Genomic DNA, 18,865 nt, shown 5'->3' on the forward strand with positions numbered 1-18,865 from the left:
TAGAGTCACGTGACTACGGCTAATGTGACTCCGAGTCACTTCATTCGCCTCGCAGAATAAGGCCCAATGTATCTGCATCACGCCAAACATACTTACCTACATAGAAATGTCTCATACAGCAAACGCACTTCCCATGCAAAATCTAATTGATTTATGTTTCATTGATGCTCTTCATGTTAGCACAGAGAACAGACATACAAGCTAGCCCACGAAACTTGTGTAAAATTTCCAACGATCCAATTTTTCTGTTTCTTTTGGCTGGGCCTTTTCGAAAACTGGCCACCTGAAAATTTGATTTGTAACTTTTGAACGGCACAATAGATTGCACTATTTCAAGTCAATTTCTAACGTATTTTTTGAATGTCAGCATTTGAAATTTTACACACTTTTTGGAAGAGTTTTTTTTCGAGCTTGTACGTCTGTTCTCTGTGATGTTAGGCTAATAGAATAAGGCTATTCTAGATTACCAGAACTATGCCGTATCGACGTCTGAACATGTTTAAACTTGATGAACGATTTTTTTTTCGATTCGATTATAGCCGTTTTACTATCTATTATGGCATTTGCGACTTTATATCAAAACGTTGCGGTTGTCGGACAGATATTGAAAAAACTTATCCTGTACAACTGTGTTCGATGTTTACTCTTGGGTTCGAACTCGCGAACATCGGCTCAGGAAGCAACTGACTTGGCAACTGGGCTACATATATTAAAAGCCCGCCAATTGTTGACGATCGTCATTAAATTTCACTAGACAATTTCCCTTCCAAGAACAAAAAGGTTATCACCAACCGCCAACCACCCAAGCTTTCGGACCAATCAATGCTCACGCAAAACGCTCGTTTGTTTATTGTTTTTTTTGTTGTTTTTTTGTTTGTTTCTTTGTTTCTTTGTTGTTTGTAATCACATTTATTAGTATATTTCCTACTAACATTGTAACACCTGAATCAAATAATCAAAACACCGTTTGGTTTCTTTTGCTCTCTTTCTCTTTCCGTTTCTTCTTTCCGGTCGGATTTTAAACCTTGCTTCAACTTTTGCCTGGCTTTTTCTTCATCTTTTTTTCTGTATTTCGTCTCAAGCGGTCGGCTTTACTCTTGTTTTTTTTTATTCCTCTTCTTTTCGTTCATTCCATTTTATAACACTATAGTGCAGAACATCTTTTTTTTCTTTTGTATTTTGTATTTAATTTGCTGGCTTCAATTCGGGCTCTTGATTCTTATTCTTTTCTATTTGCGTTTATGTGTGTGTGTGTGTCGTCGTACTTTTCATGGCCATTTTCAAACACGGACTTTTTTAATCACCAGTTAGAGTTAGTTTTGTGTGTGTGTGAATTTGCAGTTTCTCTCTTACTTTTTATAATTATTTCTCTCTCTCTTTGTTCTGTTTGAAACACTTGCTGATTATTATTTCGATTGGTTTACGGCAAATTCATCAAATTGTTGCGTTACGATATTACTATTTACTGAATTAGGTAATTTAACTTTCTGTGTAGCAGTAGTAGTGTTGGTACAATGTTTCGAATCTTCTTTTGCACTATTTGTGTTGAGATTTTTGTTTTGTCATTCTTTGTTTTGAAGGTGTTTGTTTTTTGAAAACATTTAGGATCGGTCTACTTAGGTAGTTTTCGCTTTCCACTGAACGAGATTTTTTGTTTGTTTTGAATCCAATTGTTCTGGTTCTAGAATTCAATTTTATTCCAATTTATACGTCATCATTCCCTCGGAGATGTTACAATAACTTTTTTTTGTCTGAAGACAACTTAAAACAGCACGCGAAAACTCGGCTTGAAATCACAGCTTTCGCTTGGTTTTTGTTTTTATATGTATTTATAATTTATATAAATTTAAATAATGTTTTAATACCATCGTCATTCGGATGGTAAGCGAGACATTTGATGCTCGACAGAATCTTACACATTTCAACACACACACGCACAGTTTCTTGTTTCTTTTTTTAAATCTTTGTTTTTCCATCTTTATTGTGTTGTATTTTTTGTTTGCTTTTCATATTATCCCAATTTCAAACTTCTGCAATCGGTGATAGAACTAGGTAGTAATATTTTCCCCCTATATTGTTTCTTCTTTTATTTTCTCTCTTATTTTTTATCCATAATCTACAGAATCCCATTACTATACTCTTGTGTGTTCTCTATAGTTGTTTTTTTTTTGTTGTTTATACCATTTTCCGCTTGGCTTAACTCGTGTTTTGTTTGTTGGTTTGTTTGTTTGTTTATAATCTTTCGTTCTAGTATCTCTTAATCAAAGAATAAAACCGTTTATCTAGATTGATCATTTGATTCGCGAACTCTACAGCGTTATCCATGCTTTTTTTCTGTTTTGTTTTGTTTGCCTGTTGTTTTTTTTTCTTATCATTTTCCCCTTTTTACAGCAACATTATCTTCTCATTTTTAGATTTTTGTTTACTTTTTATAAATCTTTATGATTTTCATCTAATTCTTTTCTGTATCTGTTTTTTTTTTGCTTTACCTTCTACTTTCATCTTTATTCTCAGGAAAAGCTTTTATAAACGGATTAAATAATTTAGATTCCTATATAAAAATCAAACCGAAAACTTCATCTCACCTAAAAATATTCTTTATATTTGATCTGTTTTTCTCATTAATTATTAATTTCTTCTTTTTTTTGTATTTTGCATCGCTCTTCGCGATAGATTTTAATTGTTTTATTTAATTTTAAATAACGCTTTCTTTTAAATTTATTCTCTTTGTATCGTGTCGGTAAAAGTATAGTCATCATAATAGCATTAACACCGCTGTACTTCTGTTTATCTGTTGTTGTTTGCTTGCTTGCTTGCTTGCTTCACACTCCAATTGTTAAGTTCCTAGTAACATAAAAACATAACATGAACCTTAGAACCTAGCTTAACGTCTGTGGCTATTACGAGTTGTTCATAATAAATTATTCTAATGCGGCGATGCGTTGAAAACGATTTAAAAAATTATAAAACAAAATTTGAGAAACACAGAAACAGTCAACTAGTTTGAAGGAAATGTTTTTGAACAAACTTTAACAAAAACGTCTTAAGAATTGGAAACTAGCAAAAATATTGAATGAAATTCAATCATGATTCAATTTAAACAAATTTAAAATTCTAACTAATAGTTCAGGAAAAACTAAAATTTACTATCAAAGAATTAAATTTAAACAGCGAAACCAAAGAGGCTGTAAATTTTGTAATGCAAATTTAATATCAAAGCTTTAAAATTTAGAAATAAAAAAAATCACCTTCGGATTTAAAATTCAAAATCAGAATTCATACTTCAGAACCTTAATAAGAACTCAGAATACGTAGCTCATAACTCATAACTTTTAATTCAGAACTCAGAACTCTTACTTCAGAGGTCAGAACTCTAAATTTAGAACTCAGAATCTAGAACTCAGCCTCCAGAAGTCATGATTCCAAATCTGACGTTTAGAATTCAGAATTGATAACAATGAACTTTTGAAGTCAAAATTCAGAACAGAGAATTCAGAACTCACAACTCCGAGCTCAGAACTCACCACTCAGAGTTCAGAACTCGCAACTCAGAGTTCAGAACTCACAACTCAGAGCTCAGAGTTCACAATTCAGAGTCCAGAGTTCAGAAATCAGAACTTAGAACTATGAATCCACAACTCAGAATTGCACAGATTTCTGAATTCAGAACTCATAAGTGAGATTTCAGAATACAGAACTCAAAACTCAGAATTTAGAACTCAGAGCTCAGTAATCAGAACTCCAAACTCATAATTTATGACTCAGAAATCCAAACACAGTATTTGAACACTTTATCCAATACTCTAAATACACCACTCAGAGTTCAGAACTCACAACTCAGAGTTCAGAACTCACAACTCAGAGTTCAGAACTCACAACTCAGAGCTCAGAGCTCAGAAATCAGAACTTAGAACTATGAATTCAGAACTCAGAATTGTAAGCACAGATCTCTGAATTCAGAACTCATAAGTGAGGTCTCAGAATACAGAACTCAAAACTCAGAATTTAGAACTCAGAACTCAGTAATCAGAACTCCAAACTCATAATTTATGACTCAGAAATCCAAACACAGTATTTGAACTCTTATCTCAAAATTCTAAGTATAGAACTTAGGATACAGAACTATGCATTCAGAATTCAAATCTTAGAACTCAGAATTCAGGAAAGTTGGTATTCCCAATCCGACTTTTAGAATTCATAATTCATAACAATGAAATTTTGAAGTCAAAACTCAGAAAAGAGAATTCAGAACTAACAACTCCGAGCTCAGAGCTCACAATTCAGAGTTCAGAACTCACAACTCAGAGCTGAGAACTCACAACTTAAAGTTCAGAGCTCAGAAATCTGAACTTAGAACTATGAATTCAGAACTCAGAATTGTAAGTACAAATCTCTGAATTCAGAACTCAGAAGTTTAGATCTCAGGATACAGAACTCAAAACTCAAAACTCAGAACTTAGAGCTCAGTAATCAGAACTCAGAACTCATAATTCATGACTCAGAAATCCAAACTCAGTATTTGAACTCTCAACTCAAAACTCTAAGTAAAGAACTCAGGATTCAGAACTCTATGCATTCAGAATTCAAATCTAAGAACTCAGAATTCAGAGTTCAGTTCTCAGAAGTTCAAATTTTCAAATTCTTTATTGAATCTCGAATATCCGAATTCAGAACTTAGAATTAAATTTAGAACTTAAAATATAGAGCTTAAAGCTTTGAATTAAGAGTTTAGATCTCAGAACCCAGAATTCAGAACTTCAGAACTCATTTTGAAAAAAGTAGGACTTTGAACTATGAATTAAAAACGCAGAATAAAGAACTCAGAGTATTAGGAAAACAGAATGAAAAACGCAAAACTTAAAACTCAGAAGTAGAATTTAGAACTCCTAATTCAGAACTTCAAATACAGATGTACGTTTTAGTCTTAAGTAGAACTAAGATTTCTTCAAAGAAACCTGAAGTTAGACCGAGATCCTATATGTGTGTATGCATTTTTTAGAACTTAGGATTAAGAACTCAGCATTAGGAATTCCTAAGTCAAAATCTTCTACTCAAACTTGAAAATATGAATTCAGAACTTAGAATTGAAAACTTAGAGCTCTGAATTCAAAGTTCAGAACTCAAAATTTAGAACTCAGACTCCTTGATTCAGAACTCTGAATTCTTAAGATTAAATTGGATTATTCTGAAATCAGATCTTAGATTTCAGTAGTCTGAGTTCAGAGTTCAGAACTCAGAATACAGAAATCAGAGCTTTCCATTCAGAACTCAGATATGAGAACACAGAATTGAAATCTCATAACTAAGAACATAGAACTCTAAATTAAAAAAAAACTCAGAATAAAAAATTTAGTTTTCTTAACTAAGAATTATTATTCAGAAGTGAAAAAACTAATATTTACTATCAATGAGCAGAATTTAAAAAAATATCTAAGAGGTTGTAAAATACTAAAATTTGAGCTTAAGTTGTTAGGAAACCAGATTCAAGATTTTTAACTCCGAACTCTAAGTTCAAAGCTCAGATTTTACCGCGCTTTTATACAAAGGCTTAAAACTCAAAAATCAAAAATCAAAACTCAAAATTCTTAACTCAGAGGTCAGAATTCAGAGTTCATAAATTTGATCCAAACTTAACACTCAGAACTAAGAGCTCAGATTGCTGAACTCAGAACCCAGAATTCAGAACTCATATTAAGGATTCAGAACCCAAAAACAAAGTCCAAATTCAAAATTCAGAACTAGAAAATTAGAGCTCAAAACTTTGACTTCGAAATTTAAAACAATTATCAAAACAATTCAGAACTCTGCCTTCAGAGCTCAGAACTGAGAACGCAAAATTCGGAACTCAATATTCAAATCTCGTATTAGAAAACTCACAATTCAGATTCCGAAGTTTATAATTCTGAATCAGAATCCAAAACTTTGAATCCAAAACTCAGAATTCGTAAATCAGAAGTCTAACTTCAGAACTTTGAGGTTTTAGAATTGTGACGCACAAGAGCTTTGAACTCAATCCTCAGAACACCACGCTAAGAGTCTTTTCTACAAATTTGGAACTAATAATTCAAAACTTTTAACTCAAAACTCAGAGTACAGAGCTCAGTTATCTGAATTTGAAGCTCTGATCAGTTAAAAATTTAGAACATCGAACTCAAAACTCAAGGATGAGAACTCAGAACTCTCAATTCAGAACGTTAAATTCAGTAGCCAGAATTCAGACTTCTGAAGTCAGAGCTCACAGCTTAGAGCGCAGCACTCAAAACTTAATAAACGGAACACATGATTCCAATCTAAGAACTGAGAATACAGAACTAAGACCTTAGGACTGAGAATATAGAATTCAAGTTTCAAAACTAAGAACTCAGAACTCTGAAGTCAGAATAAAGAACTTAGAACTCAAAGTTCATTACTCAGAGGTCAGAGTACAGAACTCAGAACTTTAATTCAGAGCTCAGAACTGTTAATTTAAAATTCAGAACTCTTAGTTCAAAATTCAGAACTCATAGTTCAAAATTCAGATTTCAGCATCCTTATTCTTTCAGTATTTTATTCAGATCTGAATGCTGCACTTAAAACACTCAGTTCAAAACTAAGAATCCTGAACTCAGAACTCAGAGCTTCCAGTGATTCCAAAATTCAGAATTCAGAGCTCAGATCTAAGAATCCTGGACTAAGATGTCAAAACACAGAACAATGAATTAAGAGCTCAGAACTCAGAGCTCTGAATCTAGTTCTCAGAAATCCAAACTTAGAATCTCAAAACTCAGAACTAACATTTAAAAAATCAGAACTCAGTATTCCAATTTCAGTGAAGAAGTTTTATACAGAAGTCACTTTCAGATTTGGAATTTTCTCTAAATTTTAAATAAATAATTTCAAAAAAATGCAATTTGCCAGATTACAGAACTCTCAATTCAGAACTCAAAACACTGAATTCAAAACAAAGAATCCAAAGAATTCAGAGCTTCCAGTGATTCCAAAATTCAGAATTCAGAGCTCAGACCTAAGAGTCCTGGACTCAGAAGACAAAACACAGAATTATGAATTCAGAACTCAGATTTCTGAAATCAGCACTCTAAGCTCTGAACCTAGTCCTCAGATGTCCATACTTAGAAACTCAAAACGCACAATTTAAAAGTCAGAACTCATATTTCAAAAGTCATAACTTAGAACAAAGAACTCTGTATCAAAAATTCAGGATAGAAGTTGTTTTCAGATTACAGAACTCTTAATTTGACATTCAGAACTCAGAACTCTCATTCGCTCAGCATTTTATTCAGAATGCAGCATTCAGAACTCAAAACACTGAATTCAAAACAAAGATCAAACTGAGAAGTCAAAACACAGAACTATGAATTCAGAATTCAGACTGCTGAAATCAGAACTCTGAGCTCTGAACCTAGTCCTCAGAAATCCATACTTAGAATCTCAAAACGCACAATTTAAAAGTCAGAACTCATATTTCAAAAGTCATAACTAAGAATAAAGAACTCTGTATCCAAAATTCAGGATAGAAGTTTTTTTCAGATTACAGAACTCTTAATTCAGAGCTCAGAACTCTTAACTTGACATTCAGAACTCAGTACTCTCATTCGCTAAGCATTTTATTCAGAATGCAGCAAAACACTGATTTCAAAACAAAGATCAAACTGAGAAGTCGAAACACAGAACTATGAATTCAGAACTCAGATTTCTGAACTCAGAACTCCATACTTAGAATATCAAAACGCACAATTTAAAAGTCAGAACTTATATTTTAAAATCATAACTCAGAATAAAGAACTCAGTATTCAAAATTCAGGAGAGAAGTTTTATTCAGAAGTTAGTTTCAGATTTGGAATTTTCTCTTCTGGAGTTGAAGATTCTGAATTTTAAATAAATAATTTCAATGAAATAAAATAAGAAAAAAATCATAATTTAACATTCATCGAAACTATAAGCATAGTGAAAATAATTAAAAAAAAAATTCTGAAACTCTTGTTGTCGACATTTGCGTTTTTTATCGTAGCAAAAAAAAACAACCTGCGCTGAAAACGGTAACAAATATTCTATTTTATAACGATTTCATTTTATTTTATTTTGCTATGATTTGAAGGTAAACAAAATTTCTGTTCTGTGTTCTGAGTAGCATTTTTTTTTCTTGAATAAGTGACGCACGCCGTGTAATATTCTATTCTTCCTAGTTCGGATTGCTTCAACGGAGCGAGCTCTCTTTTCCAATTTGATGCTATTTTTTTGTTAATTCGATTCGGTTTTATTGAAGTTTGGTTGTTTTTTTCTTTAAATTGTTCAAAGAAGAATGGATGCGGAAACTAGTTGCGTTGCGGTTTTACGATTTGGGTTTACGGATTTTTTTTTCTTTCTTTAATTGTTGCTGCGATTTTTTTTCTTCTATTTCTGTAATAAACTTCAGCTGCTTGAGTACTAAATATTGTTCGTGTTAATTATGATTTTGGTTTTGTTTTTTTTTTCTTCTTCTTTATTCCATTGAGTAGCGACGGATAGAGCGTGTGTGTTTTCGTGTGTCTCCGTAGCTGTTTTTTTTTTGTTTGTTTTGTTTTGTTATAGTTTACGTTACGTTTTTCTGCTTCAGGTTTATTTCTCTTGTGGCGATTTGCGTTGGCGATTAGAACGCTACACTGTTAAGTGGAAACAGAACACGACACGGTTAGAAATTTGCGAACTGAGAATCGAAGCGATCGAACTGGGATCACCTTATCGTGGTTTAACAATGTAAAAAATTACTCACACTATGCTAAACAATTTTAGAGATGATAAGTTTTGAGGCTATTAACAGAAAACATCGGATGATCCTGACTCGGATGGAATGCCTTCAAATTATAACAATGTATGTTACTGTGACATTGTGATTGTAGTCGATGATTATGTAATCTTCTGGAACAAAAAAAAAGACTTAGCCGTCAAAGAATAAGTGAGTACTCTCTGGAGCTACTTCGCCGAAATGATGGAAATGTAATCTCTGGAGCCACCAGTAGTTACTTTCTACACCTGTCAAGAAACGCACTAGACGACATGATTAAGTTTTGCACAGATTTGTGCACTGCGTTTCATAGCATTTAGTGGCTACACGCTCCGATCTTTTCAACTCAGATTTTCGATTTTTTGGATTGATCTTCAGCATGGAAAAAATCGAGTAGATCGGTTTATTTTCGATTCCTTTTCTCACTGAGCCGAGTTATTTAGATTTAGCTTCAAATTTAGCTTTTCTAATGTTTAAGCCTTTAGCACGATTCAGAATCTGCTGATGGTTTTCGATAAAAAAAAAAGTTGTGTTAATTTTTTATGAATAATATCTGGAATTAAAACAAATTTGCCCGGATGTTGCCCGGATTTTGGATTGCAAATTTTTAATTTACAAGCTCGGATTTTGCCAGGATTTCAGATAAAATATACCGGCCCGGATACTTGCAGGGAAAATTCTGGCAACCTTAATCAATTCAATATCGGAGTTTGATTGGCTTTTTTGGAGTTTTTGTATACAGATTTCGATACATCATGAGAGCCTTAATTGAAACTTTACTATAAGTAACTCTCCAATGATGACACTAGAAAAGATCTATCAGAGATCGATCCTCAACCTTCGATTTTTTAGGTTGATCGATCCTACAACCGTTTTACTGAATCGATCTTGGAGATTTATCTTTTCCTGAAAATCGAACAATCCTATAAGATACATTCTACGATAAATATTTGAGTGATTTTGAAGTAGGTACTGTTTACTGCAAACGCGTCTTAAGGCTGAAACAAATTCAAAGGTATTCTTTCAAACGAATTATGTAGTTTCATCAAGAATTGAGCCTGTTTTAGCAGTTTTAGTGGGCAAATTAGAACTTCAATTTTTTTTCGATAACTAGTGATAGTTGAATTCATCCATTTCATCATATTTCATTCTGATCCATGAAAATGTTATGGCGTTGGTTGGCGTAAGGTTTATTGATTTTGATCTTATAAAATGTTAAAATGTTCCCTTTGTTTGGCACAACTATTCAATTAAATTGGAAAATAGCAGAACATAAAAAAGGCACAGATTATTTGAGTCAAATCACAACGTCTTAGGGCAGAAACGGATTTCTCCGGAAACCTTTGCTGTTGGAGCAAGTCATTCGACAAGGTATGAGCGCAGGTATTTGAAAAGTCAGCACTATAAAATCTTGTGAATGCTGTTGGCTTCTGAACTGTTAAAAAATTATCATTTGATCGTTTCTTTTGTAGACATTGGCAGTCAAAATTGCATAGTGAATTTTCCGACCAGGCTATGATTATCCACAACTCTAGTCTATATTCACCCTTATTCTTGTTTACGGCGTATCTGACTTTCGTTCGAACGGATACTTTCGAACGAATTCGGAAAAGCTATTCTTGTTTTCGTTCGAACGCGATACGTTCGAGGTTGGTGTTACCAGATGAAATTCGAAATTTTTAGTCAGCCCTTCGTTTCAAATTGACATTCATTCTGAAATCGAAGCTCTTATGAGCAACAAGTAGTGCTTGTGCTTGAAGGTCCGTATCAAAGGTTCGCATCAAGGGTCCGCATCAAAGGGTCGGCATCAAAGGTCCGCATCAAGGGTCCGCATCAAGGGTCCGCATCAAGGGTCCGCATCAAGGGTCCGCATCAAAAGGTCCGCATCAAAGGTCCGCACCAAGGGTCCGCATCAAGGGTCCGCATCAAAGGTCCGCATCAAGGGTCCGCATCAAAGGGTCCGCATCAAAGGTCCGCATCAAGGGTCCGCATCAAGGGTCCGCATCAAAGGGTCCGCATCAAAGGTCCGCATGAGTGTCGAACTGGAGAATACGGGGAAACGGATCAGCACTAATGCTGATCTGAGACGTGTGTCGGCAAAACAAGCCGCAAATCACGACCTTTTGATGCGGACCCTTTATGTGGACCTTTGATGCGGACCCTTTATGCGGACCCTTGATGCGAACCCTTGATGCGGACCCTTTGATGCGGACCCTTGATGCGGACCTTTGATGCGGACCCTTGATGCGGACCTTTGATACGGACCTTCATGCACAAGCACTACTTGTTGCTCATAAGAGCTTCGATTTCAGAATCGATTTCGTTTGGCGATATTGTGAAATTTTTCCCGTCGGTTTGAAGTATTTACTAGTAAGTAGGTAAATTTTATCAAAAAATGGATCTTGCCTGCCAAAAAATCAACACCACCAGTAGCAGCTTAAACAAGTGTTTACGAGATGGTATCGGAGCCGATAGCAGCCGGTGTTAGTGATTCTCTGTTGCGGCTGAAAAGTTGTTCCGATGTACGGAACACGATGATCGATATAAAACTATAAGTCAATTTCTATAATAAAAATGATCTACATATTTCCATTTGTTTTTTTTTTTAATTAAAAAACAATTTCGTGACATTGACCCCACAAAAGTGAAATAATTCAAACGCCCATGTCTTACTCAATAACAAAAATTTCCGCCAACTGTTGGCTCAACAAGTTTGAAATCAGAATTTCCTTATCTTAATTTTTTTCTCCTATTTCCTTTCAATTTTGTATAAAATATGTTAGCATCTTATGGGAGTTTTTCAATTCAACGCCCGCGATTCACAGCATAAGACTTGCGTTTGAAAGGCGGTAGCAAAAATACGTTCGATCGAAAACGAGAATGCATACATTCGTTCGAACGAACTATGTTCGAAAGATCGAACTGTGCTTATACGTTCGAACGAAAACAAGAAAAGAAATTGGAGAAACTTTCGAACGAATGCCATTCGAACGAAAACCAGAATAAGGGTGATTGACTGCCCTCAAAGTAGTTTAGGGACCAATCCGTACATTTGGGTCCTTTAAGCCGTTTTTTCTTCGTAAACATAGTAACCATGACAAAAGTGACGTAACTACTGAAAATTTTCGCGACGCATTTTGCCCTATAATGAATGAAGCTCCCTGACAACGACGCGTCGCGACGTTTATGTTTATTTTCATTTTTTCTCGGACGTGCAATAGTGTGCGTTCTCTTGTACCACTTTATGCCGTATATATTTTCATCTGGTGGCCAACCGGTTGTACACCAACTGCTGTGAACTTCATATAAAAAAAAAAAAACACTTTGACAGCACTTGGTACACAACTGGTGGACCACCAGGGTGAAAACAAATACGGCATTAGTAAAATTGGACCTCATTGATTTACACTAGCCTAAAACACTGGACGATATCTTTGGGAACAACTCAGCAGGGTGTTAGAATGACAGCTGACTGCGAAGCTCTTTGGCATTGTCATTTGCTTTAGAATCTTTTACCTACTCTGGGTTGCCAGGTGTTCAGATTTGTCAGTAAAACCAAGACTTTTGACCCTTTTGACCCTTCGTCCAGATATTGGTCAGACACAGATTTTGCCCAGATTTTTGCTGCTAGTGCCCAGATTTTATAGACTTTCAAAATTGAGTGATAAAATCAATACTCATGCATCGGATTTGATCCGTAAGTGCCAGATTAGACTGAAATCTCGCTTGTATTCATTGGTATTTGACCAACGATTCATCAAACAACTTTTTTTTTAAATAAGATCGGCATGGTACGTGGTAGGAAACAGTATTTGTTATATAGTTCTCAACTCGAAAATAGCCCGAATATCACAGGATTCAAATTTCTTGTTTAGTACCAAATTTGTGATCTTCCCTATGCACAGACACACACAGACTTTTTTCCAAAATTGCCCAGATTTTTACTCCTCAACACCTGGCATCCCTGTACCTACTTTTCAAAGGAACTTCCCAAACAAATACGAACAAGTGAACCCGGATCGGTGCGAGTCTTACAAACGGACTGATTACTGTCAAAAGAAAGCTCGTCAGTTAAAAGCCGCTCGATTTTTGTTCGCATTTTATCCGTTTTCCGGAACAATTCTTCGCTGCTAAAAAAAACAGTGTCGAAATGACAGAAACAAAAATCGACTTTTGGTTTCACTGGTTGAACGAGACCATCGTCAGATCGATTTCTGGCTGACTATTTAATCTGTATTATTCAAGTTGCCATTGCACAAAAATTTGTTCACAAGTTTGGTACAACACTTCGAAACCGATTGAATTTTTAAATCTTTCAAGGTGAGTTTATTCAATATGAATTATGTTAACTTTGGCTAAAACAATTTTTCTTCAGATCATCCAAAAACGGGGAGGGTCTTTTCCATCGATTTCAGCTGAAATGCTGTTTCATCCATCTGGTTGTAAAATTACGTTTAGGTCGGTGGATTGATGGGCCAAACGTTCCGACGACATTCATTCGGGTTCCAGCAATGCACTGGAGGATTTTTCGACAAAAAGTATGGCTTAACCAACCCGGATTCTTCTAGGCAACGCGAGGGCGGTAGCCTTCAGAAAAATGTTGGGTGATACTGGGCAAGGTTCTACGATACACTAGGTTATCCGACTTTCACAGTAAGTAGGCGAGGAGTGAGCGGGGCTCTCAATGAGTTTGTTTATTTTTTGCTCAGCTTTTCTGTGCTTTGTTGGTAAACAAACTTTATGAGTTCCGCATAGTTGCATAGCCTACATAGCCAAAATGGCTGAATCGGGAATTTGTTATTCGGGAACACCTCCTGAATATATACCCACCTTCATACTGGGTTCCCCATTATGTCTAAGCACGATTTTGATACAACCCTGCTCATTTCAGATGACGTTTAACCTTCCCATGCCGTTCGCAAAATATCCGTTTCGGGGAAATTTGAGTTGTAGTTTGATTTCGTTCTCCTGGCTGTAAATGTTAACCGATTTTGATGATATTATATTCATTGTGTAGGTAATTTGTTCTTATTACTTTAAATTTTAAAATAAAGTCGATATGTATTACCAAGTTATCAGAAACTGATTCAAAAAGGAAAAAGTCCGAAAAATCAATTTTATTTTTAAAATGCTCATAACTTTTGACAGCTTTTCTGTATTTAAGTGTTTCATTGATGTTTGAAATCGTCAAGAATTCATCTATCCGACAGTGTATAGATATGTTGGGGTCCAATGAAATTTTTGACCGCTATCTCAGATCTTCCGGTAGAAAAAAATCTCACTTTAAAAAAACGATATCCAATTTTTGCTTTGCTTAGCTGTATTTCATTTCACAATGAACCGATTTTCAAAACTCAAATTTCAATTTTTTGACGTTAATTTGATCATTATTTTCATAGAATATACTTGGTCTGTCAAAATTCCAAGTTCTTCAGTATATTGGAATGATGATAAAGAGATTTTAAATGTGCTCTTCGGGTCATATTGACCCGAACGGCATGGGAAGGTTAAAAAGCCGATTTCTGCTGGATGTTGTTGTTTACAGTTTAACTCAAAACTGTGTATCGTAAGCTCCACTTTTTCATAATTTTCGCGAAAATGAGAAGCATTTTCCTGGAAAAGTGCAAAACTATCGAGCACAAATGGTATACTCTCCTCAACATTTCGCTAAGTCAGTTGTCGAAAATGGAAGAAGTAAGCATTGGAGCGGTCAGAAAATCGAATCCAAAGTATGGAGAAAAAGCAGCTTAGTAGACAAAAACATCTGGGCAGATACCTGGTACGGTGGACAAAACTTTGGACCGGAAAATCATGCGTGCTTACGTCAGTAAGAAAGCAGCCTCAGTTTAGGATGTGGTCAAAAAACGTGAATCCCCTCTCAGCATTGTCCCTCGTACCGAAGTAAGATTGGGTCTAAAGACATATAAGAAGCAGAAGAAGGCGAAGCCGAGTCCAAAACAAGCTACTTTCGTCAAAAATTTCAAAAAATACATGATCAACACTGATTTAACACGATTTAAACAATTAGTCTAATCTACCGGTGGCTCCAGAGAGTTCGAACCTAGAATCGTGAGTAGATATGCTCCAACGTAATAAATCTGGGAGTAATACGTATAATATACAGCCTTTTATAAAATCTTTAAATTCACTTACGACACACCTTAGTTAACGGTTGCTGATAAGGTTTTTGTTAGATTTTTTTTTTGTGAAATTTAATAAATGCTGATAGAAGTTTGAAGTTTTCAATAAAAGAAACCAATTTTTCTCATCGTGGCTCTAGAGAGTTTAAAAAAAACTGTAAATTTAAGTGATCGAAGATAATCCTGGTTGCGTGAATTTAAATAAAAATAGGGAAACAGAATTTAACAATTCTTTACATCTACCGGTGTGGTTCTAGAGAGTTCAAACCAAGAATCGTGAATAAGTATCTAGTAAAAAGTAAAAAAAGCAGGCTTCATATTAAAAGGTTCTGTCTGGTAAACAATTGTAAAATGCATCTACGACACACGTTAACGATTACAAAATAATCCTTTTTTATTTCTGGAATCAGGAGACATCTGATAAGTTTTCCGTTATGATTTTCTTTAGACCATTGACGAAGTACTGATAAGAGTTTATAGATTCCAATAAGCTGAAATCCAGTTTGCTTATCATGGTTCCGAAGAGCTCAAGAAAACCGTGAATTCGAATGGTCAAAAACAATCAAACGTTGACGATTACCGAACAATCGTTTTTTTTTAATCCATAAGAAGACTCCTGAGTCTTGATAAGTTTCTCGTTAGAATTTCCTACATGAATTTGATAAAATGCAGTTTGTAGTTTCTTTTTTTTTTGCCAGGAATTTACCACTTGATGGCATTCTTCCCTAGTTTGAAGCTTCCAATAGAATAAAATACAGTATCCTCATCGTGGCTCCAGAGAGTTCCACAAACCTGTGAATTCGAATGATCGAAAAGGATCCGGGTTGCGTGAACTTCAAAAAAAAGAAAAAAAATCAACAATGCTTCAAATCTACCGGAGTGGCTCCAGAGAGTTTCACAAAACTGTGAATTCGAATGATCGAAAAGGATCCGGGTTGCGTAAACTTAAAAAAAAAGGAAAAAAATCAACAACGATTCAAATCCACCGGGGTGGCTCCAGAGAGTTTAAACCTCGAAACGTGAAAAACCTATGTTCATTTTTTCGATTTACTAAAACATAACAGAAACTCGTTTGTCCTAGTTCAACAGATGCATTTCGTTCGGTTAGCGTTTATCGTCTCGCGACAATTATACAAATCGGCATATCTAGGGGTGATTCTTTATTATTCCTCTTAACAAAAGATGAAACATGTATGGAAAAAAAAACAATAATAATAAAACAATGAATTGAATTTAAAAAAAAAAACATTATTACAATTCTACGCTTATTAACACAATCGCTAGGCGATAGCTTCGTTAGATTTCGACGATTTTATTTGTTTTTGTTTTGTTTGTTTCCTCCTTCGCTTAATGTGTGTGTGTCTGTGTGTTTTTCTTCACTTTTCTTCTGTTCTTTTTTAAAGGTAAACTATACAGTATTCTATACAATATATATGTACGGTAGAGTAATAACACAAAATGGTCACAGTTTGCGGTTGCTCAACACTTTCTTTCTTTCTCTCTGCTTGTCTGCTTCTATTCTTCGGCTGCTCTCTGTCTCCGGTTTTTTGTTTTTGTTTCGCTTTCATTTTTTAAGAGTGTTTTACGAAGTTTCTATGACTTCCGGCATGATTTGTGAGACGTTCGATGAACTTCGCAGCTCAACGTTTTCGTTTTCGGGAACTTTTTTTTTGTTTTGTTTTTAAATTTGTGTATTATAATTATATACCTACTATATTTTCTGTTACTCTCTGTGAGTGTGTGTTGTTTCCTATAGTTTTTTGTTTGTTTTCTCTTGTTTCGTCATCATTCACCGTTTTTTTTCGGGTAATTATTTGTCCTTCCATCAACTGTACCGGCTGCTTTTGTTCGATTCGCCGATTCTTTCCTCTCCCTAAATATTATTATTTTTAGTTTTGCTTTATCGCTATAATAGACTTGAGAAAAAGACAACATAAGTTAAAATTCTTCACAATATTCATAATATATAGTTTTCTTGTTTTTTGTATTATTTTTTCTCTCTTTTGTTTTGTTTCATCTCTTTTTTGTTTGTCGTAATGGTTTAGCGGTAGATAATAATAATGCAATCAATAATTCGATAATTATTATTCTGAATTCGCTCTGTTGCTCTGTTTTGCTTTCGAATTACTATGATTTATGTTATTAATCTCTATATTTGCCTATTGTTTTGTTTGTTGCTGTTTTTGTTTTCTCTATGTTGCTTATAAAAGAACCGTCGACTTTTGCATGCATTTTCCGTCGATTTATGTTTCTTCTTTTTCGCCAGGATTCATGTATTTATTTCTTCACTGCTTCAGTTATTGTATTATTTAGCTTTTTTTCTTCAGGTTCCAAATTCTGGTAAGTATGCTTCACACCACGTGTTCCGAAATAATAGCCGAATTTGCTAGAACTGCAACCGGAATCGGGCTGCTCCTTCCTATTCGTGTGTATTTGTGTGTTTTGATGAATGTATTGGCCGAGTTAAGAATGTGAAAGTGACACTTGACGAAACAATAACAGCACTTTTGAATGAAGATTCTCATAACTGTTTAGAAGTATGAGTGATTTATGAAAAAGGGAGCCAGAATTATGTGTCGTTTTACATACAGCTTGAAATTATTATATTTTTTCGTCATTCTGTGCCCAGCAACAGAAAACACCGACATTTACAGCTTTTCCATATCATAAAATTACCACATTTTTCTTACTTTTTGCTGACAGTTTTGTATAATGCAGAGGACTTATTATTTCCCCCTTTCTCGCTACGGAACTCCCCTTTTAACTAAAACTTTTTTTAACACTTTTAAATGGAAAACAGCTGAGACAGAAACAAGATTAACTGAATTTAAAAAAAAAACAACAATTTTTATACTGTTTGTCCGAGTTTCAACTCTCAAATTTCTGTTTTATATCCATGGCTTCCTTGGATTGCACACGGATAGAGCTAAGAAATTCTTCCGATTAAATTACACACTACTAAACACATTTTTTCTCCTTTTTTCCCGCTAGGCGGAATCACGTGTCAGGTTTTAGAGATTCAAGCTTCTGGACCAGCTGCTGGTTTGCAAAAATTTGAGAGAAAAAATCTACACCTACATCCGGTCCGGCCAGAATCGTTTGAAAGGAACATGTTCTGCTGCTGTTGCTGCTATAGAAGTAGATTTTAGGGTTCCTACTAAACCATCCTATCGTTTTGGGTACTAACAACATCCATGACATGGCTCAATGAGAGCGCTCAGGGTAGACCAACATGGCGATCAACCAACGAAGTGATTTAACAGAAACAATCTAACAATTTACTCGGCAAATTTTTAAAATAAAACAAACAGTACTTTCATTTCAAATATGGAAAAAACTTAACAAAGACGAAACAATCCAACCAACTCCAGGTTCAAAATGCGCTGAACTCGTAAAGAACTGCTGATTTATTGCTCGCTGAGTACCGAATTTTAAATTCTGTGTTCTGAGGTCTCAGTTCTGGGTTCCGAATTGTGACTCATAAAATCTGAATTCTTAAATTAGAGTCTTCGATTTCCAATTTTGAATACCGAATTCTGAATTTCGATCTCCGAATTCCCCTAAATGCTGAGTTTTGAAAACTGATGTTTGAGGGTCAAAAATTTTTAATCTGAATTCTGAGTTTTAAACTGTGTAGCCTGAATTCTGAATGGTTAGATCTGAATGGTTAGATCTGAATTCTTCTTCAGAGATGTAAATCTGAATTCAGTTTTGATTCTGAATTGTGAATGTGAATTCTGAATTTTGAGCCTGGATTGTACATTTGAAAGCTGAGGTTTTTTTTTCTCACAATTTCCAAAATTTCACGCGACCTATTTAAACAACAAAATCTTGTGTAATTTACTCTTCTTGAATGTTTGAGATATAATTGCAAAACTGGGAATTGAGCTTGAAAGTCTACAAAACAGCAATTTGAAGATTTCTAAAAAGTGTAACATTTAACAGTTGGTAATATATTGGCTTT

The sequence above is a fragment of the Uranotaenia lowii genome, unplaced genomic scaffold (genome assembly GCF_029784155.1).
Source record: "Uranotaenia lowii strain MFRU-FL unplaced genomic scaffold, ASM2978415v1 HiC_scaffold_295, whole genome shotgun sequence".
In the NCBI taxonomy this organism is placed as follows: domain Eukaryota; kingdom Metazoa; phylum Arthropoda; class Insecta; order Diptera; family Culicidae; genus Uranotaenia; species Uranotaenia lowii.